The 22,712-nt window shown below is 41.0% G+C and overlaps 6 non-coding genes across 6 annotated transcripts; 3 read left to right on the top strand and 3 right to left on the bottom strand.

Annotated features, from left to right (window-relative positions):
- The first annotated feature begins 5,840 nt into the window (after positions 1-5,840).
- On the top strand, positions 5,841-5,913 carry trnav-cac (transfer RNA valine (anticodon CAC)). Its single transcript has one exon. It is a non-coding gene; the product is annotated as a tRNA-Val (tRNA).
- A 13,391-nt stretch (positions 5,914-19,304) lies between these two features.
- On the bottom strand, positions 19,305-19,378 carry trnan-guu (transfer RNA asparagine (anticodon GUU)). The gene has a single exon. It is a non-coding gene; the product is annotated as a tRNA-Asn (tRNA).
- Positions 19,379-19,599: 221 nt separating this feature from the next.
- On the bottom strand, positions 19,600-19,670 carry trnag-ccc (transfer RNA glycine (anticodon CCC)). The gene has a single exon. It is a non-coding gene; the product is annotated as a tRNA-Gly (tRNA).
- Positions 19,671-19,887: 217 nt separating this feature from the next.
- On the top strand, positions 19,888-19,960 carry trnav-cac (transfer RNA valine (anticodon CAC)). The gene has a single exon. It is a non-coding gene; the product is annotated as a tRNA-Val (tRNA).
- A 1,337-nt stretch (positions 19,961-21,297) lies between these two features.
- trnag-gcc (transfer RNA glycine (anticodon GCC)) lies at positions 21,298-21,368 on the bottom strand. Its single transcript has one exon. It is a non-coding gene; the product is annotated as a tRNA-Gly (tRNA).
- A 217-nt stretch (positions 21,369-21,585) lies between these two features.
- Positions 21,586-21,658, top strand: trnav-aac (transfer RNA valine (anticodon AAC)). Its single transcript has one exon. It is a non-coding gene; the product is annotated as a tRNA-Val (tRNA).
- The last annotated feature ends 1,054 nt before the right edge of the window (positions 21,659-22,712 follow it).

Below are 22,712 nucleotides of genomic sequence, written 5' to 3'. Positions count from 1 at the left end.
ACCAAACCATTCGTCTGAGGATGGTAGGGGGCACAGAGGCTCCGCTGGATGCCCAGCTTGGCACACACAGTCCTGTTAATCTGTAAACGTAGAGTGCACAAACGTTTCACGCAATAAAAAAATAGCTTGGACTATATATTTTGTTTGGTAGGTGCATGATTATAAAAGGACGCATTTTTGCAGGATATGTAGCATTTTGTATTAACCACAGAACACTTTATATGTGAAAATGAATGTGGGCACACTAATATTTGTAAGATGTTACAATGTACACATGTATTCAGTCAAATAGTTGTGTTGTTTTCCATATTTACCGTATTGACAAATTCTGTGCCTTGGTCCGTTCATATTCTTTTTGGTGCCTCAAACTGATGAAAAAATGTTATGATACATTCAGTCACCTCTGCTGCATTTTTAGATTTTAATAGATAAGCCTGTGGCCATTTGGTGAAATAATCTATCATGACACAGATATATTGATTGTCATTTTTGGTCTTAGTCAATTTTCCCACCAGGTCCATGCCTATAAGTTCAAATGGGTGTTTGACCTAGAAAAGTAGAATAAAGAACATCAGATTAGGAGCAGGATCATTGGAGACAGTTTAATTGGTTACAGTTTATTGGGTGTAAATAAATACAAATATCAAAATCTCTTTTAATATGTTGCTGTTGTGTAGTAGTAATTAACCGTCCTCTTATATTTAAATTGACATGTTTTTACAGCTTCCTCTGTGACCCTCGGACTCAGAGCAAAGCCATGGAAGAAAATATATATATAAAATATATTGGCAACACCAAATTGTCCCTAGTGTGTGAATGTGAGTTTGAATGTTGTCCGTCTATCTGTGTTGGCCCTGCGATAAGGTGGCGACTTGACCAGGGTGTAAAATGCCTTCCGCCCGATTGTAGCTGCGATAGGCGACAGCGCCCCCCGTGACGCCAAAAGGGAATAACCGGTAGAAAATGGATGGGTGGATGGATATTTACCTTTATAGGTGTATATTCTACCTCCTTTTTTATTATGGTCTGGCCGGCCTGGCAAACAATACAATCGGCCACCTGCAAAGAACACAATTCATATGAATAACGTTACCATCAGCTGGCAACATTTGGTGACTGTCATTTCATATTCTGTGAAATAGCATAAGGACCAGTTATAAAACTGTGTAATAAAGGAAACTTCTAGTAGGATTTTATAAAAAGCGAATTTGCTTCAAGTGTCATTGAATTACCCATTTATCGATGTCAACGGCCATTCCAGGCCAGAAATATCGCCTGGAAATGGCGTCTCGGGTCTTTTTTTGACCCGTGTGTGCTCCAATGGCACTGGCATGGAACTCCGTAAAGACATCATTGGCCTCTTTCGGTCCACACACAACCATAGTTGTAGAGGATCTGGTCAGACCGACGTAGTAGAGTTCCTCTCCTAAGAAATACATTGGAAAACATATCAACACCAAGAAACATTTTCTTGTGAAGGTTGCTACAGCCAGATGGGTTAACTTATCATGTTGAGACACCCAATGTTAAAGATGAATTGTATGAATAAAAAGTAGCCATGGAGGCTCCATGTTCAGCTGCAACTGCATGAATTGTTTAAAATTTCTTGAAGAAAAGTTGTATCATGTAAAATGATTTGCAGAGAAACCTGTAGCAAAATAAAATAAAAAAAATGGAGACACAGGCAAAGGAAATATTCTCGCAACAAGAGATTATTGTGTAAGATTTCCTGCAATAACCATTGTCCATCCTTACCTAAGGCTCCACTTACCCCTAATCAGGGTCACAGGTGGTGCTGCAGCCTATCTTAGCATATATTGGGCAAGGTAGGAAAACATCCTGGGCAGGTAACAAGTCCTTCACAGGACACACACAATTGACTCACACGTTCAAACTTAGGGGCCTACTTTTAAATAGTATCTTCTAATAAAATAATATGAAGAATTTGGAAGTGGATTTAAAATACAATGACAGGGAAGTTAACTAAACAATTATAACGTATTTAAAAATGATTGATAACACAATTATACAATACCATTATTGTCACAGTGTGCAAGTTCTGTATCTGCAAATGTACTACAGGTTTTCATGTTTTTTTCACATTTCTATCGTTACATGGCTAAAAGTAGGGCAATATAACATGTGCATCATTTTTTATGCATTTTGGGAATAGTTTTATCTGTCGTTTAACCTTAGGAAGCACCCAGAGAGAACAATACATTCTGGAGACTGATTTGACATTAAGTTATCTAATTTATGACCGTCTTCCCGATCAACAGTAGAAATTAATAAGCACAATGCGTGAGTAATTTTTAGTCGACGAGTCTGCTGAACACGTTCTGGGACGCTAACAAGGCCTGTGCCATTAAAGACTTCTACAAATCTCTTGAATATAAAAGTTTCTGAAAATGTCACTCACCTTGAACATTATACCTTGCAGCTTTTCGGCGCATTTCATTCTTTTCTCTTTTGGAGATGGCCGCTGAATAAATACATTTAGTCTTGTAGTCCAAAATAGCCTTATACAGAGAAGGATCCATTTTCACTCAATTGAAAAGGTGACTACAACACTGGGCCGATTTTTGAATCCAAGGTAGAGAAAAAAAAAATGTTAAAAAATTGCAAAAGAGCGCTTTAATTATGTTTTGATATTGCTATCTTGAAACCACTTTGGACATTTGCCAAACTATCGATTTTTGTAAGGATCTATTAATTGCAAACGCGGATTGATACATTGGCAATGGAAAAAAACACCGGTGGTGATATTTCACTTTAAAAGGGCATTAAATGATATTGTTGTAATTCAACACTTATCGATACACAATAACATAAAATCAACTATGTTTAGTTTATTCAAATTTACTATAGAGTTTAATCGAGAAAAGATAACGTAAATTGTGAGAAGTTATATGGCTTCCTATCAAAGTCATTGGCAAATAAAAACAAATGCAGTATTTTTGGTATCGATTTTTATTTGTTTTGTGTTACATTGAAATAACACTGTACTTTTTCTGAATTGTAACATCCAAATGGAAACAACTTTGAAACCACCTAAGTGGAACAAGTTTGGACACCCCTGATATAGAGGCTCACTTTGGTGTATATATTCTTTACAGTAAGCTGTCAAGGTAGACAATACATTTTTGGGACAGCAAATATTCCAATACTAAACCGTTATTGTTTTCGCCTTATCTGAATGGCCTGAATGACGGCGAAATCATTAAGGCTCACAATTTTTAATCCATCCACAAGTAAGGAAAACTTGGATTATGTCACCTTGTTATGTACATTTTGCATGCCGAAAGAGGCGATTTCAGCCACGTCGGTCATTACAGCCGAGTTTTTTTTTTTAATGTTTATTTATAATATTCAACATTTACAAACAGTTGAGAAACAATAATCAAAATAAGTCCAACAACAGTATAAAACATTAAAAAACATAATAAAAACAGTACAAAACATCGCAAGTGGGTTGTACATTCAAAGTAACAAAAATAGAACCAGCCGAGTTTTTTTTTTATGTTTATTTATAAATTTCAACATTTACAAATAGTTGAGAAAAAAATAATCACAGTAAGTCCAACAACAGTATAAAAAATTACAAAACATTATAAAAACAGAACAAAACAGTGCCAGGAAGTTGTAAATTCAAAGCAACTAAAATAGAATACAAAAAAACAAATATATAATAAACAAAGTGCAAAGCCCTATAGGCTCATTCAAATTCAGTAAATAACTTAAAATTGAAAAACATTTAAGTTTAAGACGGCGAAATCATTAAAGGCACTTGAATGACGGCAAACTCATTAAAGGCTCACAATTTTTAAACATTCACAAGTAAGGAAAACTTGAATTACTTCAACTTTTTATGTACTTTTTTATGCTGAAAGAGGCGATTTCCGAGCCGAGTTTGGACACTTTTCGAGACGAGTGACGCAAGCGAGTGACGGATTTTGGACGCCGGCGGGCCGCTTTCGGCCCGCGTGCCTTAGTTTGGAGACCGATTTCAAAAATTGTCCCCAGCCGGGTATTGTTTTCCTTGGAGTTTATAGAGACTAAATCCAGAAAAAAATTGGCATTATAATCAAAGGGAGAGAGTTTAGAGGGGAAAAATATGCATTTTCCGGCAGGTGGGCTGTTGGTGCTGCCTGAAAAAGCAACCCGCCCTAACTACACCTGTGGAGGTCCAATCATCACATGGTTTTCACAGTATACAGGGGGGGGGGGGGGGGTAAGGATGAGTCACTAGGGTGAGTTTCATGTCTCTACGACCATCCTAGCCAGAGATAGATAGGGGGTGCATTTTCCGTCAGGTGGGCTGTTGGTGCATACATAAACCGGGAAATAAATAATAGCAAGGTCCTGTGTTTTTATCATGAAGTAGTTTGCAACATACCTGATCAGCTCATGTTCAGCTGAGCACACACAACACCAAATTTAGAGGGTTCTCATATAGGCAGACCTCAGGCTTCAACATCATGAATGCTGGGTTCCATGGAAATGTCATGCACAAACCAGTGAAATCTGTCCTTCGTTCAAGTCACTGTATTCTCCGGGCGTTGGATGGATTGTAACTGTACTGTTGAGATTGACTTATAAGATGTTTAAATTCTCACCTTAGCAGGAATCATAAATGTAATTCCCAAAGAGTTAGAGAAGACAGCTGTGGGCTGAATGGGTGTTGGCCTTTGGTTCAATACAAGAATCAGTTAAAGATTCACCTGAAACCTAAACCTAAACCTTAGCAGAGGATGGTTTCGATCCATCGCTATCCAGACAAACTACTAGTAACAAAGTGATTTGGAACCCAACTGAAGTCATGTTTATTTCTGAGTGCTGGTTTTGTCCACATTTAAAATGGCATTTCTTATTAAGAAATTGTAGTCAACATCAAACTCTGTGGATCCATTGGGATTTCATTCAAAACGAATAGAAGTTAGGCCCACATTCACGTGGTTTAGGAAAAAACTGAGAAAGTGATACAGAAAAAAAACCGACAGGATTTCAGCCAAACATCTCCCGTTTAACAAACAGGCATCTTGACTGACAGCTACAGCGCCTGGAACATCATGGATTTCAACTTGATGCCTATAACCCTATACTCAACAGATAGCCAATTTGAGTGGAGAAAATTGATTATCAGTATTTTAAACAAGCACGGTTGCAAACGTGGCACACGTTTTATCTCGAAACTACTGTGCCAATTTAGAGAAGGACACGGGCTGTACAAGAAAATCCTCAAACTGTGCTCATGGAAAAGTGTCGTCCCTGTGTGGGCTTGAACCACCATCCTCTCAATTAACAGCCGAGGGCGCTGACCAATCGCGCCACAGAGACTGATTCCTAAATTTTATTCATTACTCCCCAATTATTAGAAAATCTCTTGTTACGATGCCCCAATTGTCTCTGGATGGGAGTAACTTGGAGTACTCTGCTTCAGTCTTTGGTGAGTCCAATATGCCTTCTGAGTGGAATGCCTGTGTCCTGCGGTTGCCACAAACATTGCTTTTGTCCCTTATGAATATTATTTAAAATCTAAAAAAAGCAACAGATGCATTGGCCGAGAATTGGACCCGGGTCTCCTGCATGGCAAGCGAGAATTCTACCACTGAACCACCAATGCCTGCATATCAGTGTTTGTTCATGAACTCGGTTAAGAGGAAGAGTGTTTGAAATGTTACGAAGTGGAACACATTCTACGTGCACAAGGGATATAACAACATCCACAAAAGGCAAGATGTGCAATGTAGCTAATAACAGCAATGAGACTTGCGAGCCACATGTTTTCCATCGGCCGAATATCAACTTGTAAGTCTTGACAAAGGTGTTTACTTGCAGCAGTTTCCATGGTGTAGTGGTTATCACATTTGCCTCACACGCGAAAGGTCCCCTGTTCGAAACAGGGTGGAAACAAGCCATTTTTTGACTTTACTTCTTACCTTTATACATAAACCGGGAAATAAATAATCGCAAGGTCCTGTGTTTTTATCATGAAGTAGTTTGCAACATACCTGATCAGCTCATGTTCAGCTGAGCACACACAACACCACATTTAGAGGGTTCTCATATAGGCAGACCTCAGGCTTCAACATCATGAATGCTGGGTTCCATGAAAATGTCATGCACAAACCAGTGAAATCTGTCATTCATTCAAGTCGCTGTATTCTCCGGGCGTTGGATGGATTGTAACTGTACTGTTGAGATTGACTTATAAGATGTTTAAACTCTCACCTTAGCAGGAATCATAAATGTAATTCCCAAAGAGTTAGAGAAGACAGCAGTGGGCTGAATGGGTGTTGGCCTTTGTTTCAATAAAAGAATCAGTCAAAGATTCACCTGAAACCTAAATGTTGGTGTTTCTCTCAAATTGAGTTACTTGTTCATCACCAACAAACAAATCAGGGACATTTTCCTCCAATTCAACTAGCTGCTCTTCCCTAATTTCCATTTGCTGCTGTCGCCGCCTCTCTTCTAAACATTCCATGTGTTAGATTTGCTGTTCAGGACAAAGATCCCCCCACGCATCGTCATTGACATTATCGAACCGGTCCACCATCTCCTGCGCACGCTCTAATCGAGGACAGTCCACTTCAAACCTTGCCCTGTTTTTATTAACAACGTCTTACACTCGCCGTGCGGTCCCGCCAGCTGACGTCACATTACCTTCCTCACAGAACTCAAAGCCTTCCAGGTTGAGGTCTAAATCAGTCCTATACCTATATACAATACTTGTCATCCACGTGTCTTCTGACCTAAGACCCTCTGAGGAAGCCTTTCTCAACAACACACTGAGGGGTAAACTCATCCGCACAATGTTATTCCCTGTTGGAATAAACACAACCTTCCTGGAACATCCTTTCAAATGCATGCTCATTAGCCTATACACTCCTGAGCGCAGACATCTCTGTTGTGTAAATATACACTGCCCAGTTTCTTTGAAGGGGAACATTATCACCAAACCTATGCAAGCGTCAATATATTACTTGATGTTGCAGAAAAAAGACCATGTATTTTTTTAACCGATTTCCAAACTCAAAATGGGTGAATTTTGGCAAATTAAACGCCTTTCTGTTTATCGGTGTTTTAGCGATGACGTCAGAACGTGATGTTACCGAGGTAATACACCCGGCATTTTCATTTTCACATTAGAAACACCGGGTCTCAGCTCTGTTATTTTCCGTTTTTTCGACTATTTTTTGGAACCTTGGAGACATCATGCCTCGTCGGTGTGTTGTCAGAGGGTGTAACAACACTAACAGGGAGGGATTCAAGTTGCACCACTGGCAAGAATTCTACCGCCAGACTCCCATTGAATTTGCCAGTGTCTGCACATTTTACCGGCGATGCTAAGATAGACATGGCACAGAGATGTATGGATAACCTGCAGATGCATTTGCAACGATTAAGTCAACGAAATCACAAAGGTGAGTTGTGTTGATGTTGTTGACTTATGTGCTATCAGACATATTTGGTCACAGCATGACTGCCAGCTAATCGATGCTAACATGCTACTCTAATCGATGCTAACATGCTTTTTATGCTAGCTGTATGTATATTGGAAACTAGATACCCACATTTAATGCGAAACAAACACTTACCAATCGACGGATTTAAGTTGCTCCAGTGTCACAAGATGCGTAAGTCCTGATCGTCTGGTCCCCACATTTTACCGGCGATGCTAATAAGGCAGCCATGCTATGGGCCACTTCATTAGGTACACCCATTTTATGGCCGAATAGCGTCAATAGCTATTCGCTCAATAGCTTCAATTTCTTCTTCAATATCTTCTTCAATTTCATTTTCGCTATCTGCCTCCATACTCCGACCATCTGTTTCAATTCATGCGTAATCTGTTGAATCGCTTAAGCCGCTGAAATCCGAGTCTGAATCCGAGCTAATGTCGTTATATCTTGCTGTGGTAACCGCCATGTTGTTTGTATTGGCAGCCCTGTATGACGTCACAGGGAAATGGACAGTCGCATCGCAAATAGGGAAAATCCATCCAGTCCATCCATTTTCTACCGCTTATTCCCTTTTGGGGTCACGGGGGGCGCTGGCGCCTATCTCAGCTACAATCGGGCAGAAGGCGGGGTACACCCTGGACAAGTCGCCACCTCATCGCAGATAGGGAAAATCAAGAACTTTAAAGCTTTTTTTAGGGATATTCCGGGAGGTGAAAAATTTTGAAAAAAACTTCGAAAAATAAAACAAGCCACTGGGAACTGATTTTTATTGTTTTTAACCCTTTTGAAATTGTGATAATGTTCCCCTTTAAAGCATCTTGAGCAGAGAGATTTCCTTGTTTATTTGCTTCTTTAAGGGTATCGCTCAATAACAGACCTATTTCTCTCTGCTTTTGTGATGTTCTTTATTATGTATATGATGACTGCGTAGGCGTCAGTGACAAAGCTAATGTCCATGTTAGCGTTCCAACACTTCAATAAATTCCTATTACTCTGGTTAACCCAGGTGTCGTTTACCCCTCGCCTATAAACCACCTTATTCTTAGTCTCCAGCCGCCTATAAGCGAGCGCAAAGACTGCTTGTGTCAGAGTTGTCACTGACAGTTTGTTTGTGTTTTAGTTTCTCCTCTGTGTTTAGTATTTCCTGTCCTTAGTTCCTGTGTAGTGCTCTTATTTTGGTACAGCTTCCTGTTTGTCTCCCTGTGTCCTGTTTTCACTCAGCTGCGGCTGATTGGCATCTGGTCACACCTGATGTCAATCAGCCAGCTCCTATTTTACCTGCTTTGTTCCTCCAGTCAGGGCTGGATCATTGTACTGTCATTTGTATTGTATTGTCGTTGCCACATATGACTTGTCGTGCTACCTGTCGTGTTGTTTTGTTACAGCTACTACCTGTCATGCTACATTTTGTCCTGGTCGTCGTAGCGATAAGCTTTTTCTGTTAGCATTAGTTATTTCTAGTTTTTCTGTTTGCTATCCACTACCTTCCATGCTAAAGTTCCTTTTTGTTTTTATAGCTTCCAGTGCTAGCTCCCTTAGTGTGTTATTCCGCCCACGTGCGTGCTTTTTGTTTGTTCTTGTTTAGTTTGAATTAAATCATGTTTTCATATTCTATGCCTGCCTCCGTCTCTGCATCATGGGGTTCGACAACAAATACCCCTGACAGCCTGGTTGATGCCCACACTGGCAAACAACTCTTCTATGCTACCAAAAGGCTCCTCCCTCTCCTTGGCATCCTTTTCTCTCGACATAATCAACCGCGCAACCTCCTTTGGCATATTTTGTCCCTCATCGTCCAGACAGCTTCACTGTGGCCTGTTTTCTGAAATACAACTACCCATGTCCTCGTTCCCTTTTTAGCAAAAAACCCATTCTTTGATTTTGCAGATGAAAGTGCGTGCAGATATCGGTTTTGGAAAATTGAAACAGCATTTTGTTTTATTTTTACGACATGACTTTGAATGCCGTTTTGAATGCGTTTGAACTGATGACACAACGTTCAATGTTGTGTAATTGTCTGAGGATAGCTCACAGGTTACATATTTGTCAATAAACTATGCAACTTCTAAGTCGGTGTTTTTATAAATTTGGTGAGCTCCCTCAATCCAAAACAGCACATGAACATGGGGGACCCACGCTGCTGGAACTCATTTCGATTACTTATCTACAATCTTGCCAACTGGTTGAGACGGAGACATGAGTACTTCCTTCAAAAAACAGTGCCACCTGTAGTCAAACATCCTCGGGGCTGTGACTGGGTTGCGACGCAACAGCTCGCACCTATCGGCCCACTCTGTAACTGTTCTACTGTCCGCCGTCCTGTCTCAGGATGCTGGCAAGGAGATTCTGCCAGCGCAAATCAGCAGAAGAAAAGGAGCAGAACCATGTTGGAATCCCCAATTGGCGGACACAAACCAAAAGGTCTTTCTGAGCCAAAGACCAAAAAGCTGGCGTCCCGCGAACGGGCCAAAGGAAATGAAAACCGTCATCAAACTGTAGAAAGCGCTTCAGAGACTTGTCGTCTTTGACCATGCCCGGGCAATTCCACTGAGAATGCTGACACCCCTTACCTTTACGCATCGCGACCAAAATGCTACATATCACTTGGTCTATTTCGGACAAATACTGTCTCAAGGATATATATTCCACATTGCGCGCAAAATGGCCACCGGAATGCATTATATGATTATTAAAATAGCGAGACAATGTTAAGCGATGCATGCGGCTGGTGTGGAATGTATTTATACTCGTCAGAAACAGCACAGGGAAACACACCGCCTCATTTTATTTGTCCGAAAGCATTCTAACCGGACTATTACCTTCCGCGGAGGCAAGACTTAAAACATGCTCAAAATACTGATCTATTGCTTCCTGACCAATAGCAACAGGCATAAGACAAGTGTCCTGAAACATGCAGTGCTGTTGTCTGTCATGTAACATTTCATCTTGTGCCATGTCTTCTGCTACCTCTTCTGCCCCAATTTCCTGCTCTACAGCCTCATCCTCACTGGACTGTCTGTCAACAACAACCTGGTCACCCTGACCAGCCTGACCATCCTCTACAACAACCTCTTCTTCCCTACAAAAATCATTTAACCATTCCTTGTTGAACTCAATGTCTTTAATCAAGACATTGGTTCTCTTTAAGTAATCCATAGCCCGTTTGACATGCCACGAGTCAACAAATTGATATTTGTAGTGTCTTTTGTAAGTTAGTTTCCGCTTTAACTCAACTTGAAGCAGAGACGCCTCCGTACTGGACCGTAGCAACCGATTGGTGGTTTGTACAATGTTTGCTGGAACACAAGTAACTGGCCCATGTACACCATTCTGACCACACTTAGGCAACGCCAACACCTTCATAAAAGGGATGCGTAAAGCAAATCCACAACTGACCTCTGGACGCAACAATGAGACAGGGATCAACACATTTATCATACTATGCGGATAATGCTCACTATTACAATTATTTGCAATGCCAACCGTTGCTAAACCTTCTGCATATACTTACCTCTCACAGCACAGCACCTGATATTTGAACAGCAGCCTATGACAAACACTACATGTCCATGTCTAACCGTATCCAAAAAACTATCTATGACAAAACCAGAATCTACAGACCTCTCCAGCCTCTGCTTCCGACTCAGCTGTACAATAGCTATCACTTTCTGCCTATGTTTTAAACTAACACTATACTGCCTTTTGCTGCCTAGTTTAACCCTTTCCCTGTGTTCTAAATTAAATCTATATTTCCCTTCACTGCTTGCTTTAACACTTTCCCTATGTTCTAAATTATCTCTATATGTCCCTACACTGTTAGTTTTAACCATGTCCCTGTGTTCCAAATTATCCCTGCATTTTATTTCATTTGCCACTTTACTCCCGAATTTAACCCCACCCTGTGCTCGATATTATCCCTGTGTTTCCCTACACTGTTTGCTTTAACCCTTTCCCTGTATTCAAAATCATCACTATATTTCCCTGCACTGCTTGCTTTAATCCTTTCGATGTGTTCTAATTCCTCTCTATATGTCCCTACACTGTTTGCTTTAACCCTGTCCCTGTGTTCCAAATTATCCCTGCATTTTATTTCACTTGCCACTTTACTCCCGAATTTAACCCTCCCTTATGCTCAATATTAACCCTGCGTTTCCCTACACTCTTTTTTTTAACCCTGTCCCTGTGTTCCAAATTATCCCTGTATTTTATTTCACTCGCCACTTTACTCACAAATTTAACCCTTTCCCTGTGCTCAATATTATCCCTGTATTTCATACACGGCTTGCTTTAACCCCGACCTTGTGTTTTAAAATATCTCTATATGTCCCTACACTGTTTGTTTTAACCCTGTCCCTTTGTTCCAAATTATCCCTGTATTTTATTTCGATTGCCACTTTACTCCCGAATGTAACCCTTCCCTGTGTTCAATATTATCCCTGTGTTTCCCTACACTGTTTGCTTTAACCCTTTCCCTGTATTCTAAATCATCTCTATATTTCCCTGCACTGCTTACTTTAACTCTTTCCATGTGTTCTAAATTATCTCTATATGTCTCTACTCTGTTTGTTTTAACCCTGACCCTGTGTTATAAATTATCTCTATATGTCTCTACACTGTTTGTTTTAACCTTGTCCCTGTGTTCCAAATTATCCTTGTATTTTATTTCACACACCACTTTACTCCCGAATTTAACCCTTCCTTATGCTCAATATTATCCCTGCATTTCCCTACACTCTTTTCTTTAACCCTGTCTCTGTGTTCCAAATTATCCCTGTATTTTATTTCACTCGCAACTTTACTCACGAATTTAACCCTTTCCCTGTGCTCAATATTATCCCTGTATTTCATACACTGCTTGCTTCAACCCTGAGATCCAAATTATCCCCGTACTTCCCTACACTGCTTGCTTTCACCCTTTCCCTGTGCTCAAAACTATATCCGTATTGCTTTCCCTGAAGTTCAAGTCCTTACTATACATTTTCCTATAAAGCAGGGCACGTCTCTCTCGATGTCTAACATTTAAAGTTAAAGGACCAATGATTGTCACACAATTTGCGAAATTTGTTCTCTGCATTTGATCCATCCCCTTGTTCACCCCCTGGGATTTAATGTATCCTGCAGTCTTTTATTATGCTTTAAATACTTTGTTGCACTAGAATCCCTCCTTATTGTACTTTCCTCTACAACATCTATAAAATGTTTACCTGAATCTAGACAATCTATCCCAACTACTGCCTGCCCCGCTCCATCTTTCACTGAAGACCTAGTGCAACAGCCTATATCACTGCCTAATTTTCAATAACCATGACAGTTTTGCATTCCAGGCTTTGAAACACAAAAAATGTACTCAAAATGCTGGCAACCGACATTCTCCAAGTAAATGCAGTCCGCTGACAAACATTTACTGCTGCAACTATACTTTAGACAACGACCATCATCAAATGTAAAAATGTCAATGCCTAAATAATCTGCAGTGTCCTGGATTTCAATCTCTGTGAACCAAGTCTTGACACACTTCATCCTGGACTGCTTGATATATTGCCCGAACTATTTTCTCGCTAAGGCAGTGAACACCTAAGTAGGAACCTCTCTATGCACCAAACCACCAACATTCATAAAATCTACCTTTAATCGACTACACAACGCTCTACAAACATCATCACCGAGGGGACGGAAAAACTGTTTCTCACTCTTTGATGCAGTGATGAACACTACATCGAAGTTGACTATAACGCTATCAAAACGCTTTAAATATTTTGACATGCGTTCACTGGAAAAAAAAATCTTACGCTTTTTGCCATCAGTGGCAACAAATTCTGCTGTTGAGCCACTGCTAACTTCACTTAAAAAAGTGACAACAGAAGCGCCAGACAGTGCTTCATCACCAGCCCCACTCTGAAAAACAGATGGGGCTGCAAAAATGATTTCAAGGTCACTAAATCCTGGTGCCGGAGCAGTGCTCATCTCTATTAAGCCACCCTCCACAGAAACACCGGATTGTGCGTGGCTCACAGCTTGACCTGCATCACTCTCAAACAAGGAGGTGGTGACACAAACATAATTGTTGTCACTAAGCTCAGGTGCTGCAGCAGTGTTCATCTCAAAGATGCAACTCTCTACAGAAGCTCCAGACAATGCTGGACTTGCACCTACACTAACCCCAACGGCACACAGCTCAAAAGGCTTCGGCCCTGGACTGAGAGCGTCAGCCAAACAACAGATGTAGTTATGCAGGTCATCTAAACAGGAAAAGTGCAGTATTACACTGGCCACAGCTACAATGTGAGTGACTGTCGACCACAGCGAGCTGTCCATCCTCACAGATGATGGCAGATGTAGACGTTACCAGTGTCAGCAGACACGTGCTGTACTGCCTGAAAATTCCATCTAATCCATTACGCAGTCACAAAGGGACTGTTTTCCTGCTCAACACCCACATCACCTGATACTGGGTGTTGACTAAAATGGAAACTAAACAACTGCTCGTCAATAACTACATGACTAGGTAGATCCGGCACGGAAAAATAATGTGACGGATGGCTAAAAATACCCGGGTTGCGCATAATACTGTAAAATTTGTCGCCGGAATACAGGATGCGATCGAGATCCTGGGTCTCCCCCGAAAACACGCTTTTCACCACATGATTATCTATACTACTTGATGCAATGGCCATACATTGCATCCCTCCGTAACTAGACCTGCTATCCCCCTGGTGAAAAGATTCGCGCACAACCTTAGCTAACGTAATTCCCCAACGATCCCTCTTGACCATTGCCACATGACCGCAGACGGACTGAGGTTCACTAACACTACCACTATCACTAGGTAGAAAAACAGAAGCAACCTTATCTTTGAAGACCTGCAGCGGCACCTGGGCTTCCTCCTGGACAGCAGGCTCCTCCCTGATGACCCCTGGTTCCCCACGGACCGCTGGCACCTGAAATTGTACATATGGTGCATCTTGACACTAACCCTACGTTCACACAACCAGTGATGAGTGCAACTCAGGACTGATGGCCGTGATTGGACGATGGGAACTAAAGATCCCGGGAGACTTGGCGGGAAGAATGTCATTGAAAATAAATAACATTGTAGCATTTTGGAACGAATGCGGAGAAACCACCCAACATAAAATCATATGAGCTAAACGCCCACTGGGCTGCCGCATCGTCAATGATCACCGGCTGTGTGACTGCAGAGCAAGGGGAAAAATGGGGTCACCAACCTGCCCCCTCCGTCCGGCGCGCCTGATGGCTACACGTCTCCGACGACACCTCTCAGGACAAGCCTATTGAAATGAAAAGACACACTTATAGAGACTGTCTACTTAAGTCATACTTTATTAGATATTTTACAATCGTGTATCACATACTCACAAAAATTTCCCAACATTTGATTAACAACTATTGGTAATAATGGTAATAATAATTTTAAAGTGGCTTGGGCATTTTATTAGGAAGCCTTGTTGTTGAGGTGTTCAGGACATGTACCACCGGTATGAGACCATGAAGAAGACCTACGACACGCTGAAGAGACTATGTCTCTCAGCAGACCTGGGAGCGCCTCGGGATCACCCGGGAAGAGCTGGTGGAAGTGGCTGAGGAGAGGGAAGTCTGGACTTCCCTGATTGGGCTACTGCCCCCGCGACCCAAGCCCGGATAAGCGGTAGAAGATGGATGGATGGATGAATTATTAAACAGAGAAAAAGTTGTATACACATGTATTGTACATCAGTCTCTTAGATTAGTTTATAAACTCTTTCATCAACATTTAATCAGAAGGGTTCAATCTCTCTCCTGTGCTTATTTGAAGCCGACACGACAAACGGCCTCAGAGGAAATGTTTGACAAAAGGCAAGTTAAAGGGGGAATTGGAACATTCTTGTTGATTTTTGCTGGGGATTGTCAGTGGATGACATATAGGTCTAACTGAGACCTACATAAAGGTTTTTGTTTTATGTGTCTACGACATTCCTACTGGGAGTTAGAGGCAGTTTTGTCTGTGTTTTCTTCCTAGGGGGTGCTAGAGCGCAATTTTGAGTTTTGGGGTTTGGTTTTTTGATTAAATCGCAATTTTCGCCAGTCCTGATGTCTAATTTGATGAGTTTTGAAGCATGTTAAGGATGTAAAATTAGAGATCAAAGAGGCGGCCGTATTATAATAAAGAATAATAATTAAAAAATGCTAGATATTCAGTAGGGTAATACAACAAAATGCTACAAATTCAATAGGGTCCTCTGTCCCTTTGGGACATCGGTCCCTAAAAACATTGTAGTAAACATCAAACTCTGTGGATCCATTGAGATTTCAGTCAAAATGAATAGCATTTAGTCTTGCATTCATGTGGTTTGAAAACAAACTGAGAAAGTTTGTACAGAAAAAACATCAAGACACTGACAGGATTTGAGCCAAACATCCCCCGTTTAACAAACAGGCATCTTGACTGACAGCTACAGCGCCTGGAAAATCATGGATTTCAACTCGATGCCTGTAACCCTATACTCAATTGATAGCCAATTTGAAGCGATAGCATTGATTATCAGTCATTTACATTAGTTTAAACGAGCATGGCTGAAAGTTATGTTGCAAACGTGGCACATGTTTTAACTAGAAATCTTGTGCAAATTTATAGAAGGACATGGGCTGTACAAGAAAACCCCCAAGCCGGGTGCTCGTGTCAAAATCTCGTCCCTAGGTGGGCTAAAAACAACCCTCTCAGAAACAGCCGAACGCGCTGACTGTTTATGCCACAGACACAGACTTCTACAATTGATTCATTACTCCCCGAAACATTATAAAATCTCATGTTAAAATGGCCCGATGTCATTGTTTTTGGATGGGACTAATTTGGAGTACACTGCTTCATCCTTTGGTGAGTCCAATATGCCTTTTGACTGGAATGCCTGTGTTTAGCAGTTGTCACAAACATTGCTTTTGTCCCTTATGAATATTATTTAAAATGTAATAAAAGCAACTGAGATCATTAGCCAGGAATCGGACCCGGGTCTCCCTTATGGCAAGAGAGAATTCTACCACTGAACCACCAAAGCCTGTGGAGCAGACAGTATTCATGAACTTGGTTAAGATGAAGAGCGTTTGAAATGCGGGCTGCGATGGACAAGAAAATGCTACGAAGTGGAACACATTCTACGTGTACAAGGGATATAACAAAATCCACAAAAGGCAAGAAATGCAAAGCAGCTAATAACAGCAATAAGACTAGCAAGCACCACATTCTCCATCGGCCGAAAATCAATTTGTGAGTCTTGATAAAGGTCTGAGACTTGCAGTAGTTTCCATGGTGTAGTGGTTATCACATTCGCTGAACACGCGAAAGGTCCCCTAATCGAAACAGGGTGGAAATAGGTTATAGTTTTTTTTTGCTTTACTTCTTACCTCTATAAATAAACAAGGATATAAATAATAGCAATGTCCTGTGTTTCATCATGAAGTAGTTTGCAACATAACTGATCAGCTCATGTACAGCTGAGCACACACAACATCAAATTTAGAGGGTTCTCATATAGGCGGACCTCAGGATTCAACATCACGAATGCTGGGTTCCATGAAAATGTCACGCACAAACCAGTGAAATCGTCATTCATTCAACTCACTTTAATCTACGGGCGTTGAATGGATTGCAACTGTACTATTTAGATTGATTTATAAGATGTTTAAACTCTCAGCTTAGCAATAATCATAGGAGTAATTCCCAAAGAATTAGAGAAGACGGCTGTAGTCAGAATGGGTGTTGACCTTGCTTTCAATATAACAGTCAGTTAAGAATTCACCTGAAACCTAAATCATAGCAGAAGATTGTTCCGATCCATCGACCTCTGGGTTACGGGACCGGGAAATGGAAGAAAGAGTCCAGGCCTTTTATCTTTAAGAAGCTTTAGTGGTTTTCACAGTGAATGCACTTCACCTTTTTTTTTGTCGAATTGGTAATTTCTTCCTTTGTTTTCTATTTTCCTTGTATTGATTTTGTTTTCGTTTTTGTAAAACTGTATAAAGAGACATAAAATACATGTCAAATGAACACTACTAAGTAACAACATGTCCGTACATTTTTGCTGCATAACATGTTTTCACACATACACACACAGCCCATACAATAGCATGCAAACAGTGTTCATAAACGTATGTAAATAGTCCGAACACTCAAAGCCACACATGAATAAGATTTACATATGGAATGCTTGTAAACAACACAGGATAATTTACATTATACACTGAGGAGAGACACAAAGATTGCACCCTCCTTTAGAGGAGTAAGCTAGCAAGCAAAGAAGTTAAATGCTAAGTAGCAACAAGCTAAAACATAAGAACAAGCTATCGTCACACAGTACTATTTTTACATTTACACGTACACACAACGTGTTCATGTTACTCATAAAACAGACACAAGACTTACAGACAATGTTTCTAAGGCACTTCGTGGGAAGAAACAACAAACTTTGAGCGCAGAAACACATAAATACGTCTCGTGTGTGAACAAGTGAGCGTCGGACTGTCATGCGCAGACTACCGGAAACCAGAGGAAGGAGCAACTCTCCTTCAAAATAAAGGTCCCTTCCTAATACCAAATAATGTTACATCACTAATTCTACGTATTCAAGGGATATAACAACATCCACAAAAGGCAAGAAATCCAATGCAGCAAATAACAGCAATAAGACTAGCGAGCACCATGTTCTCCATCGGCCGAATATCAATTTGTAAGCCTTGATAAAGGTCCCAAATTTGCAGCAGTTTTCATGGTGTAGTGGTTAACACATTCGCCTAACACGCTTAAGGTCCCCTGTTTGAAACAGGGTGAAAATATGCTTTTTTTTTTGCTTTCCTTCTTTTCTCTATAAATAAAAGAGGAAATAAATAATAGCAAGGTACTGTGTTTCATCATGAAGTAGTTTGCAACATACCTGATCAGCTCATGTACAGCCGAGCACACACAACACCAAATTTAGAGGGTTCTCATATAGGCAAACTTTAGGCTTCAACATCATGAAGGATAAGTTCCATGAAAATGTCACGTACAAACCTGTAAAATCTGTCATGCATTCAAGTCACTGTAATCTACAGGCGTTGAATGGATTGTAACTGTACTGTTGAGATTGACTTATAAGATGTTTAAACTCTCACCTTAGAAGGAATCATAAATGTAATTCCCAAAGAGTTAGAGAAGACAGCTGTGGGCTGAATGGGTGTTGGCCTTTGTTTCAATACAAGAATCAGTCAAAGATTCACCTGAAACCTAAACCTTAGCAGAGGATGGTTTCGATCCATCGACCTCTGGGTTATGGGCCCAGCACGCCACTCTGCTGTCTTAAACCTAATAGGGCTTACTCTGGTTAGTATCCAGACAAACTGCTAGTAACAAAGTGATTTGGAACCCAACTGAAGTCGTGTTTATTTCTGAGTGCTGGTTTTGTCCACATTTAAAATGGCCTTTCTTATTAAGAAATTGTAGTAAACATCAAACTCTGTGGATCCATTAGGATTTCATTCAAAACAAATAGAAGTTAGGCCCACATTCACGTGGTTTAGGAAAAAACTGAGAAAGTGATACAGAAAAAACACCAAGATACTGACAGGATTTCAGCCAAACATCTCCCGTTTAACTGACAGCTACAGCGCCTGGAACATCATGGATTTCAACTTGATGCCTGTAACCCTATACTCAACGGATAGCCAATTTGAGGGGAGAGCATTGATTATCAGTATTTTAAACAAGCACGGTTGCAATCGTGGCACACGTTTTATCTAGAAACTATCGTGCCAATTTAGAGAAGCACACGGGTTGTACAAGAAAACCCTCAAACTGTGCTCGTGTCAAAGTGTCATCCCTGGGTGGGCTTGAACCAACATCCTCTCAATTAACAACCGAGCGCGCTGACCAATTGCGCCACAGAGGCTGACTTCTGAATTTGATTCATTACTCCCCCAATTATTAGAAAATCTCTTGTTACGATGGCCCATTGTCATTGTCTTTGGATGGGAGTAACTTGGAGTACTCTGTTTCAGTCTTCGGTGAGTCCAATATACCTTCTGAGTGGAATGCCTGTGTCCTGCGGTTGTCACAAACATTGCTTTTGTCCCTTATGAATATTATTTAAAATCTAAAAAAAGCAACAGATGCACTGGCCGGGAATCGGACCCGGGTCTCCCGCACGGGAAGCGAGAATTCTACCATTGAAACACCAATGCCAGCATAACAATGTTTGTTCATGAACTCGGTTAAGAGGAAGAGCGTTTGAAATGCTACGAAGTGGAACACATTCTACGTGCACAAGGGATATAACAACATCCACAAAAGGCAAGAAATGCAATGCAGCTAATAACAGCAATGAGACTTGCGAGCCACAAGTTTTCCATCGGCCGAATATCAACTTGTAAGTCTTGACAAAGGTGCGTTCTTGCAGCAGTTTCCGTGGTCTAGTGGTTATCACATTCGCCTCACACGCGAAAGGTCCCCTGTTCGAAACAGGGTGGAAACAAGCCTTTTTTTGACTTTACTTCTTACCTTTATACATAAACCGGGAAATAAATAATAACAAGGTCCTGTGTTTTTATCATGAAGTAGTTTGCAACATACCTGATCAGCTCATGTTCAGCTGAACACACACAACAACAAACTTAGAGGGTTCTCATAAAGGCAGACCACAGGCTTCAACATCGTGAATGCTGGGTTCCATGGAAATGTCATGCACAAACCAGTGAAATCTGTCCTTCATTCAAGTCACTGTATTCTCCGGCCATTGGATGGATTGTAACTGTACTGTTGAGAATGACTTATAAGATGTTTAAACTCTCCCCTTAGCAGGAATCATAAATGTAGTTCCCAAAGAGTTAGAGAAGACAGCTGTGGGCTGAATGGGTGTTGGCCTTTGTTTCAATACAAGAATCAGTCAAAGATTCACCTGAAACCTAAACCTAAACATTAGCAGAGGATGGTTTCGATCCATCGACCTCTGGGTTATGGGCCCAGCACACTCCCGCTGCGCCACTCTGCTGTCTTAAAACTAATAGGGCTTACTCTGGTTAGTATCCAGACAAACTACTAGTAACAAAGTGATTTGGAACCCAACTGAAGTCGTGTTTATTTCTGAGTGCTGGTTTTGTCCACATCTAAAATGGCATTTCTTATTAAGAAATTGTAGTCAACATCAAACCCTGTGGATCCATTGGGATTTCATTCAAAACGAATACAAGTTAGGCCCACATTCACGTGGTTTAGGAAAAAACTGAGAAAGTGAAACAGAAAAAACACCGACAGGATTTCAGCCAAACAACTCCCGTTTAACAAACAGGCATCTTGACTGACAGCTACAGCGCCTGGAACATCATGGATTTAAACTTGATGCCTATAACCCTATACTCAACGGATAGCCAATTTGAGGGGAGAGCATTGATTATCACTATTTTAAACAAGCACGGTTGCAAACGTGGCACACGTTTTATCTCGAATCTATTGTGCCAATTTAGAGAAGGACACGGGCTGTACAAGAAAACCCTCAAATTGTGCTCGTGGCAAAGCATCGTCCCTGGGTGCGCTTGAAGAACTATCCTCTCAGTTAACAGCCGAGGGCGCTGCCCAATTGCGCCGCAGAGACTGACTTTTAAATTTGATTCATTACTCCCCCAATTATTAGAAAATCTCTTGTTACGATGGCCCAATGTCATTGTCTTTGGATGGGAGTAACTTGTAGTACTCTGCTTCAGTCTTTGGTGAGTCCAATATACCTTCTGAGTGGAATGCCTGTGTCTTGCGGTTGTCACAAACATTGCTTTTGTCCCTTATGAATATTATTTAAAATCTAAAAAAAGCAACAGATGCATTGGCCGGGAATCGGACCCGGGTCTCCCGCATGGCAAGCGAGAATTCTTCCACTGAACCACCAATGCCTGCATAACAACTTTTGTTCATGAACTCGGTTAAGGGGAAGAGCGTTTGAAATGCTACGAAGTGGAACACATTCTATGTGCACAAGGGATATAACAACATCCACAAAAGGCAAGAAATGCAATGCAGTTAATAACAGCAATGAGACTTGCGAGCCACATGTTTTCCATCGGCCGAATATCAACTTGTGAGTCTTGACAAAGGTGTGTTCTTGCAGCAGTTTCCATGGTGTAGTGGTTATCACATTCGCCTAACACGCGAAGGGTCCCCTGTTCGAAACAGGGTGGAAACAAGCCTTTTTTTTACTTTACTTCTTACCTTTATACATAAACCGGGAAATAAATAATAGCAAGGTCCTGTGTTTTTATCATGAAGTAGTTTGCAACATACCTGATCAGCTCATGTTCAGCTGAGCACACACAACACCAAATTTAGAGGGTTCTCCTATAGGCAGACCTCAGGCTTCAACATCATGAATGCTGGGTTCCATGAGAATGTCATGCACAAACCAGTGAAATCTGTCATTCATTCAAGTCACTGTATTCTCCGGGCGTTGGATGGATTGTAACTGTACTGTTGAGATTGACTTATAAGATGTTTAAACTCTCACCTTAGCAGGAATCATAAATGTAATTCCCAAAGAGTTAGAGAAGACAGCTGTGGGCTGAATGGGTGTTGGCCTTTGTTTCAATACAAGAATCAGTCAAAGATTCACCTGAAACCTAAACCTTAGCAGAGGATGGTTTCGATCCATCGACCTCTGGGTTATGGGCCCAGCACCCTCCCGCTGCGCCACTCTGCTGTCTTAAACCTAATAGGGCTTACTCTGGTTAGTATCCAGACAAACTACTAGTAACAAAGTGATTTGGAACCCAACTGAAGTCGTGTTTATTTCTGAGTGCTGGTTTTGTCCACATTTAAAATGGCATTTCTTATTAAGAAATTGTAGTCAACATCAAACTCTGTGGATCCATTGGGATTTCATTCAAAACGAATAGAAGTTAGGCCCACATTCATGTGATTTGAGAACAAACTGAGAAAGTGATACAGAAAAAACACCAAGACACTGACAGGATTTCAGCCAAACATCTCCCGTTTAACAAACAGGCATCTTGACTGACAGCTACAGCGCCTGGAACATCATGGATTTCAACTTGATGCCTATAACCCTATACTCAACGGATAGCCAATTTGAGGGGAGAGCATTGATTATCACTATTTTAAACACGCACGGTTGCAAACGCGGCACACGTTTTATCTCAAAACAATTGTGCCAATTTAGAGAAGCACACGGGTTGTACAAGAAACCCCTCAAACTGTGCTCGTGGCAAAGTGTCGTCCCTGGG

The sequence above is a fragment of the Nerophis ophidion genome, linkage group LG01, assembly GCF_033978795.1.
Source record: "Nerophis ophidion isolate RoL-2023_Sa linkage group LG01, RoL_Noph_v1.0, whole genome shotgun sequence".
In the NCBI taxonomy this organism is placed as follows: domain Eukaryota; kingdom Metazoa; phylum Chordata; class Actinopteri; order Syngnathiformes; family Syngnathidae; genus Nerophis; species Nerophis ophidion.
Note: the sequence above shows the minus strand (reverse complement) of the source record. Positions and strands in the feature narration are given on the sequence as shown.